The sequence below is a fragment of the Mus caroli genome, unplaced genomic scaffold (genome assembly GCF_978045245.1).
Source record: "Mus caroli unplaced genomic scaffold, Mus_caroli_1 scaffold_3, whole genome shotgun sequence".
In the NCBI taxonomy this organism is placed as follows: Eukaryota; Metazoa; Chordata; class Mammalia; order Rodentia; family Muridae; genus Mus; species Mus caroli.
This window is the reverse complement of record NW_028227258.1, coordinates 61,588,483-61,595,955: the sequence shown is the minus strand read 5'-3', so window position 1 is coordinate 61,595,955 and position 7,473 is coordinate 61,588,483. Positions and strand designations below refer to the sequence as shown.

Here is a 7,473-nt window from a genome sequence, read left to right as displayed (position 1 = left end):
CCATTGTTGGTGGGATTGCAAGCTTGTACAACCACTCTGGAAATCAGTCTGGCGGTTCCTCAGAAAATTGGACATAGTACTACCGGAGGATCCAGCAATACCTCTCCTGGGCATATATCCAGAAGATGTCCCAACCGGTAAAAAGGACACATGCTCCACTATGTTCATAGCAGCCCTATTTATAATAGCCAGAAGCTGGAAAGAACCCAGATGTCCCTCAACAGAGGAATGGATACAGAAATTATGGTACATTTACACAATGGAGTACTACTCAGCTATTAAAAAGAATGAATTTAGGAAATTCCTAGCCAAATGGATGGACCTGGAGGGCATCATCTTGAGTGAAGTAACACAATCACAAAAGAACTCACACAATATGTATTCACTGATAAGTGGATATTAGCCCAAAACTTAGGATACCCAAGATATAAGATACAATTTACTAAACGCATGAAACTCAAGAAGAATGAAGACCAAAGTGTGGACACTGTTCCCCTTCTTAGAATTGGGAACAAAACACCCAGGGAAGGAGTTACAGAGACAAAGTTCATAGCTGTGATGAAAGGATGGACCATTTAGAGACTGCCATATCCAGGGATCCATCCCATAAGCAGCTTCTAAACGCTGACACCATTGCATACACTAGCAAGATTTTGCTGAAAAGACCCAAATATAGCTGTCTCTTGTGAGATGATGCCGGGGCCTAGCAAACACAGGAGTGGATGTTCACAGTCAGCTATTGGATGTATCACAGGGCTCCCTATGCAGAAGCTAGAGAAAGTACCCAAGGAGCTAAAGGGATCTGCAACCCTATTGTCGGAACAACATGATGTACTAACCAGAACCCCGGAGCTCTTGTCTCTAGCTGCATATGTATCGAAAGATGGCCTAGTCGGCCATCAATGGAAAGAGAGGCCCATTGGACTTGCAAACTTTATATGCCCCAATATAGGGGAATGCCAGGGCCAAAAGAATGGGAATGGGTGGGTAGGGGAGTGGGGGGCGCTATGGGGGACTTTTGGGATAGCATTGGAAATGTAATTGAGGAAAATATGTAATAAAAATGTTAAAAATTAAAAAAAAGAAAGAAAGCAAGAAGTAATCAAAAGATGCAAAGATTTTCCATGCTCATGAGTCAGTAGGATTAATATAATGAAAATGGCCATCCTATCAAAAGCAATTTACAGACTGAATGAAATTCCCATCAAAATTCTAACACAATTCTTTACAGATTTTGAAAGAACAATTGTCAGTCTCATATGGAAAAACAAAAATCCCCAGGATATCTTAAAAAAAAAAAAAACCTGAACAATAAAAGAATTTATGGAGGCATCACTATCCCTGATTTCAAGCTATACTACAAAACAATAGTAATAAAACATGCATGATATTGGTATAGAAACAGACAAGTGGATCAATGGAATAGAGTAAAAGACTCTGAAATAAACCTTACACCTATGGACATTTGACAAAGAAAGCAAAATTATACAATGGAAAAAGGAGAGCATCTTCAACAAATGGTGCTGGCCTAACTGTATGTCTGGATGTAGACAAATGCAAATAGATTTGTATTCATCACACTGAACAAAACTCAAGACCAAGTGGATCAAAAACCTCAGTTCCAAAACCATACACACTAAATCTAGTAGAACAGAAAGTGGGGAATGGCTTTGAAGTCATTGGTACAAGAGACAAATTTTGAAGAATACCAATGGCTCAGGCACTAAGATCAACAAATGATAAATGAGACCTTGTGAAACTGTAAAGCTTCTGTAAGGCAAAGGAAACTAATAGTAGGTCAAAACAGCAGCCTACAGATTGGGAATCCTATGCCAACCCTACATCTGACAGAGGGATAATATCTAAAATGTATAAAGAACTAAAGAAACTAGGCACGGACAACCTAAATAATGCTATTAAAAATTGGGTTACTAATGAGTACACATGGTGGGACTCATGGCTCCAGCCATATATGTAGCAGAGGATGCCCTAGTTGGTCATCAGTGGGAGGAGAGGACCTTGGTCCTGTAAAGACTCTATGCCCCAATGTAGGGGAATGCCAGGGCCAGGAAGCAGGTGTGGATGGGATGGTGAGCAGGGGGAGCGGGGGGATAGGGGAATTTTGGAGGGAAAATCAGGAAAGGGGACAACATTTGAAATGTAAATAAAGTAAATATCTAATAAACAAAGAAAGAAAAAAGTGGGGTACAGAGCTAAACAGTTCTCAATAGAGGAATATTGAATGGCTGAAAAGCACTTTAAAAATGTTCAAAGTCCTTGGTAATCAGGAAAATCAAAATCAAAATGACTCTGAAATTCCATCATACAGCCATCACATTGGCTAACTCAAGTTGGCACATGCTGGTGAAAATGTGGAACAAGGGAAACACTCACAGCATTGGGGATATGGAATCTGAATAGCCCACCTCCTATAGCCAGGCCGGAACCCAAGAGGAACCATAGGGGCACCAACTCACCCACAAAACTTTCACCTTCGAATGTATCCTGTCTACAAGAAATGCAGGGACAGGGGATGGAGCAGAGACTGAGGAATTGGTCAAGCAATATCTGGCTCAATTAGAGACCCATCCCATGGGCAAGTACCAATCCCTGATGCTATTAATGATGTTGTTATGCTTATAGACCGGAGTCTAACATAGCTGTCCTCTGAGAGGCTCCACCCAGCAGTTGACTCTGAAAGATGTAGGGACCCACAGCCGAACATTTGATGGAGTTTGAAGACTCTTATGGAAGAGTTGTGGGAAAGATTGAGGGCCTCGAAGGGGATTGGAAGGGAGTGGAGCATGGGGAGATACTGTGGGAAAGAGGCACCTGGAGAGGTTGGGGTGCATAGTGAATAAATACATTTTTTAAAAGAACCAAAAAAGCATTTGTGAAAACAAATATCTGGACATGGCTTCAGTGCCCCTTCCATCTTTAAGGAGCAGACCAATTAAAGGAATTATGATGACTCATTGCTGTAGCCTTATGATACTAGAATGGTATACTCTGTTCTGTTTTGCTTTGTTTTGTCATAAACCAGATACAGGAGAGAAGTACAGAGGTTCAGGAAACTGAATAGAAACACACAGCAGTGGGGAATGGGGACCTAGGGGTAGCCACTAGAAAGTCCCAGACTCCAGGGAAGCGAGAGGCTCATAGGACCCAATGGTGATGACTTTAGCCAAAATGCCCAGCGAAGAGGAGATACAACCTGTAGAGAGCACCTCCAGTAGATAGGCGCGACTCCCCGTTGAAGAATAAGGCCACCCACCATGCATCTCAAACATTTTAACCCAGTCATGCTCCTATCCAAAGAAAAGACAGGGACAAAAAATGGAACAGAGACAGAAGGAAAGGCCACCCAGAGACTGTCCCACCTAGGAATCCATCTCATCTACAGACACCAAACTCCTACACTATTGCTGATACCAAGAAGTGTTCCCTGACAGGAGCCGTGGTATGGCTGTTCCCTGAGAGGTTCTACCAGCACCTAACCAATACAGATGAAGATACTCACAGCCAACCATTAGACTGAGCCTGAGAACCCCAAGGGAAGAGCTAGGAGAAGGACTGAAGGATCTGAGGGGAATTGTAACCCCATAGGAAAACAATATCAGCTAACTGAACTACCCAGAGATCCCAGGAACTAAACCACCAAACAAAGAGTATACATGGAGGGATCCATGGCTCCAGATGTAGCAGAGGATTGCCTTGTCTGACAATGGGCGGGGAGGCCCTTGGTCCTGTGGAGGCTTTATATCTCAGTGTAGGGGGATGTTAGAGTGGTAAGGCAGGTGGATGAGTGGGTGGAGGAGCACCCTCATAAAGGCAAGGAGGGATGGGATGGGAGTGGAGACCACTCCACCGGGAAAGGGGATATCATTCGAAATGTAAATGAATAAAGTGATTAATTTTTTAAAAAGAAAAGAAAAAAGATATATACAAGAGTATCCAAGAAATGTGTTATGCATGGTCGATTCTGATTAAGAGAGATTTTGGGGTTTGTTTTGTTTTGTTTTGTTTTGTTTTACAGCTGGGATAATTTATTAAAACTATCTGGTCAGATAGAGCCATAAGCCTTGGTACCAGGGAGAACAGGGAGACCACTTTACTGGAAAAGCTGCCTGTGTTCCTGGAGGGAGGGAACTCTCCACCGAATGAGCACTGGAGGTGTATGCTCAGAAGGTCCTGTGTTCCAGTACTCCTAGTTTACTTCTGGGTTTAGGAGCTGCAGACAGAGCTCCCTCTGCTCTGTAGTAGGAGGCACAGTTCCCCTGGCCTGGCCTTCCGCCAGGAGCTCATCCAATGTCTGCAGGGCGGGCTGTAGCCAAAGGTCCATCTTCTGCTCCACTTCTGCCTGCTTCCACAGAGGCTGTCCCAGCTTCCGGGGCTCTGCATGAACCTCTCAGGTCACGCCTCGGGATGTGCCAAGGCTAGGGCCAGGATCGAGTAGCCCGTGAAAGTACCCAGATCCAGAGCTTTCTTGGCCTTGATGAGCTGCGCCAGGTTGGCCAGGCGCTGGGCCTGTTCACAGATCATCATGGAATCCCCCCGCAGCTGCTCCAGGGTCAGCAATCACAGGCTCCTCAGCACCCTCATGAAGCAGCTCAGCAGATACTGCCACAGGGGATTGTCCTCAGGTAGCAGCAAGCGCCATTGCTGCCTGGACCCCCCACGGAGGCCACCGGTTCCCCAGCAAGAGACCAGTAGCTAAGGCAGTGCCCAGCGCAGTCAGTCCAGGGCCAGCACTGCAGGGATAGATAGCCGAGGGACTGGCTCGGCCATGGTGCAGGTTAGTGGAGAGTTTTGTTTTTTTTTTAATTTATTTTTTTTTCATTGTGTTTCGTCAACTTTTTAACCATGTAAAAAAGTAAGTATTTGATATATAAAATGTGAATTTAAATGTGTGTGAATATGCACATACATATATGTACATATACATGTTATATGTGTATACAGCTCTCTTTCCTTGTCCTACCCAGAATCGACCACCTTTTGTTTTATCTTCATACACAAACCCCTTTGGATTCTGGTCAATCAGGTACCCACTCTGGTGTGTCCTCCTATCCTTTAGTCATGTCTTCCTAGATGCACATGTGTTCTACTAAAATGTTGTAAGTAGAGGCCAATGACATGTTCCTACACCCTCTCATTCATTGGTCACACTTCCTTCTTGTCTTCCCAGCAGCAAAGACTTCCCTGACCTCACACCAGATTGAGATATGAAAACCTGGAAGAGCCTTAGAGTAAACAGAAGTGATCTGAGGCATATGCTTGGTGACTATGAAATTAGTAGAAAACAGAATATCTCTCTCTCTCTCTCTCTCTCTCTCTCTCTCTCTCTCTCTCTCTCTCACACACACACACACACACACACCACACACACACACACACACACACACACACACATTGATTAGAAGAAATTATTGAAGGCCTTAATTCTATAAGTGGAAACAAAATGACCAAGAAGTGGGAAATTTTTTTTCTGCTTTTTTTTTCCACTTTTTTATTAGATATTTTCTTCATTTACATTTCAAATGCTATCTCGAAATTACCCTATACCATCCCCCAACCCTGCTCCCCTACCCACACACTCCCACTTCTTGGCCCTGGTGTTTTTCTGTACTGGGGCATATAAAGTTTGCAAGACCAAGGGGCCTCTCTTCCCAATGATGGCGAGACTTTTAACTGCCATTGGAAAGGCACACAACCAACAGATGAAGTGGACGAGGTTCACGGGGAGGAGCTCACCTTCCTGTGCAGCTGCAGGCCTTCCCCAAATTAATTTATAAATGTAGCATGCCCTGATTTTTCAAAATGGCAAAGTTCCTGAACCAGAAAATCTTTTTTTTTTAATAGAGAACATTTTTTTAATTGGGTATTTATTTCATTTACATTTCCAATGCTATCCCAAAAGTCCCACACATGCTCCCCCACCCATCCACTCCCACTTCTTGGCCCTGTCATTCCCCTGTACTGAGGCATATAAAGTTTGCACGACTAATGAGCCTCTCTTTCCACTGATGACCAACTAGGCCATTTTCTTTTTTTTTTTTTTTTTTTATATTTTTACAAATTCTTTTTTTTTGATTTTTAATATTTTTATTACATATTTTCCTCAATTACATTTCCAATGCTATCCCAAAAGTCCCCCATAGCGCCCCCCCTTCCCTACCCACCCATTCCCATTCTTTTGGCCCTGGCATTCCCCTATATTGGGGCATAAAAAGTTTGCAAGACCAATGGGCCTCTCTTTCCATTGATGGCCGACTAGGCCATCTTTCGATACATATGCAGCTAGAGACAAGAGCTCCGGGGTTCTGGTTAGTACATCATGTTGTTCCAACAATAGGGTTGCAGATCCCTTTAGCTCCTTGGGTACTTTCTCTAGCTTCTCCATTGGGAGCCCTGTGATACATCCAATAGCTGACTGTGAACATCCACTCCTGTGTTTGCTAGGCCCCGGCATCATCTCACAAGAGACAGCTATATTTGGGTCCTTTCAGCAAAATCTTGCTAGTGTATGCAATGGTGTCAGCGTTTGGAAGCTAATTATGGGGTGGATCCCTGGATACAGCAGTCTCTAAATGGTCCATCCTTTCATCACAGCTACGAACTTTGTCTCTGTAACTCCTTCCCTGGGTGTTTTGTTCCCAATTCTAAGAAGGGGCACAGTGTCCACACTTTGGTCTTCATTCTTCTTGAGTTTCATGCGTTTAGTAAATTGTATCTTATATCTTGGGTATCCTAAGTTTTGGGCTAATATCCACTTATCAGTGAATACATATTGTGTGAGTTCTTTTGTGATTGTGTTACTTCACTCAAGATGATGCCCTCCAGGTCCATCCATTTGGCTAGGAATTTCATAAATTCATTCTTTTTAATAGCTGAGTAGTACTCCATTGTGTAAATGTACCATAATTTCTGTATCCATTCCTCTGTTGAGGGACATCTGGGTTCTTTCCAGCTTCTGCCTATTATAAATAGGGCTGCTATGAACATAGTGGAGCATGTGTCCTTTTTACCAGTTGGGACATCTTCTGGATATATGCCCAGGAGAGGTATTGCTGGATCCTCCGGTAGTACTATGTCCAATTTTCTGAGGAACCGCCAGACTGATTTCCAGAGTGGTTGTACAAGCTTGCAATCCCACCAACAATGGAGGAGTGTTCCTCTTTCTCCACATCCTCGCCAGCATCTGCTGTCACCTGAATTTTTGATCTTAGCCATTCTGACTGGTGTGAGGTGGAATCTCAGGGTTGTTTTGATTTGCATTTCCCTGATGATTAAGGATGTTGAACATTTTTTCAGGTGTTTCTCTGCCATTCGGTATTCCTCAGGTGAGAATTCTTTGTTCAGTTCTGAGCCCCATTTTTTAATGGGGTTATTTGATTTTCTGGAGTCCACCTTCTTGAGTTCTTTATATATATTGGATATTAGTCCCTTATCTGATTTAGGATAGGTGAAGAT

The 7,473-nt window shown here is 43.4% G+C and overlaps 1 pseudogene; it reads right to left on the bottom strand.

The window, feature by feature from the left end:
- Positions 1-4,207: 4,207 nt before the first annotated feature.
- LOC110291890 (catechol O-methyltransferase domain-containing protein 1 pseudogene) lies at positions 4,208-4,788 on the bottom strand (annotated as a pseudogene).
- Positions 4,789-7,473: the final 2,685 nt, after the last annotated feature.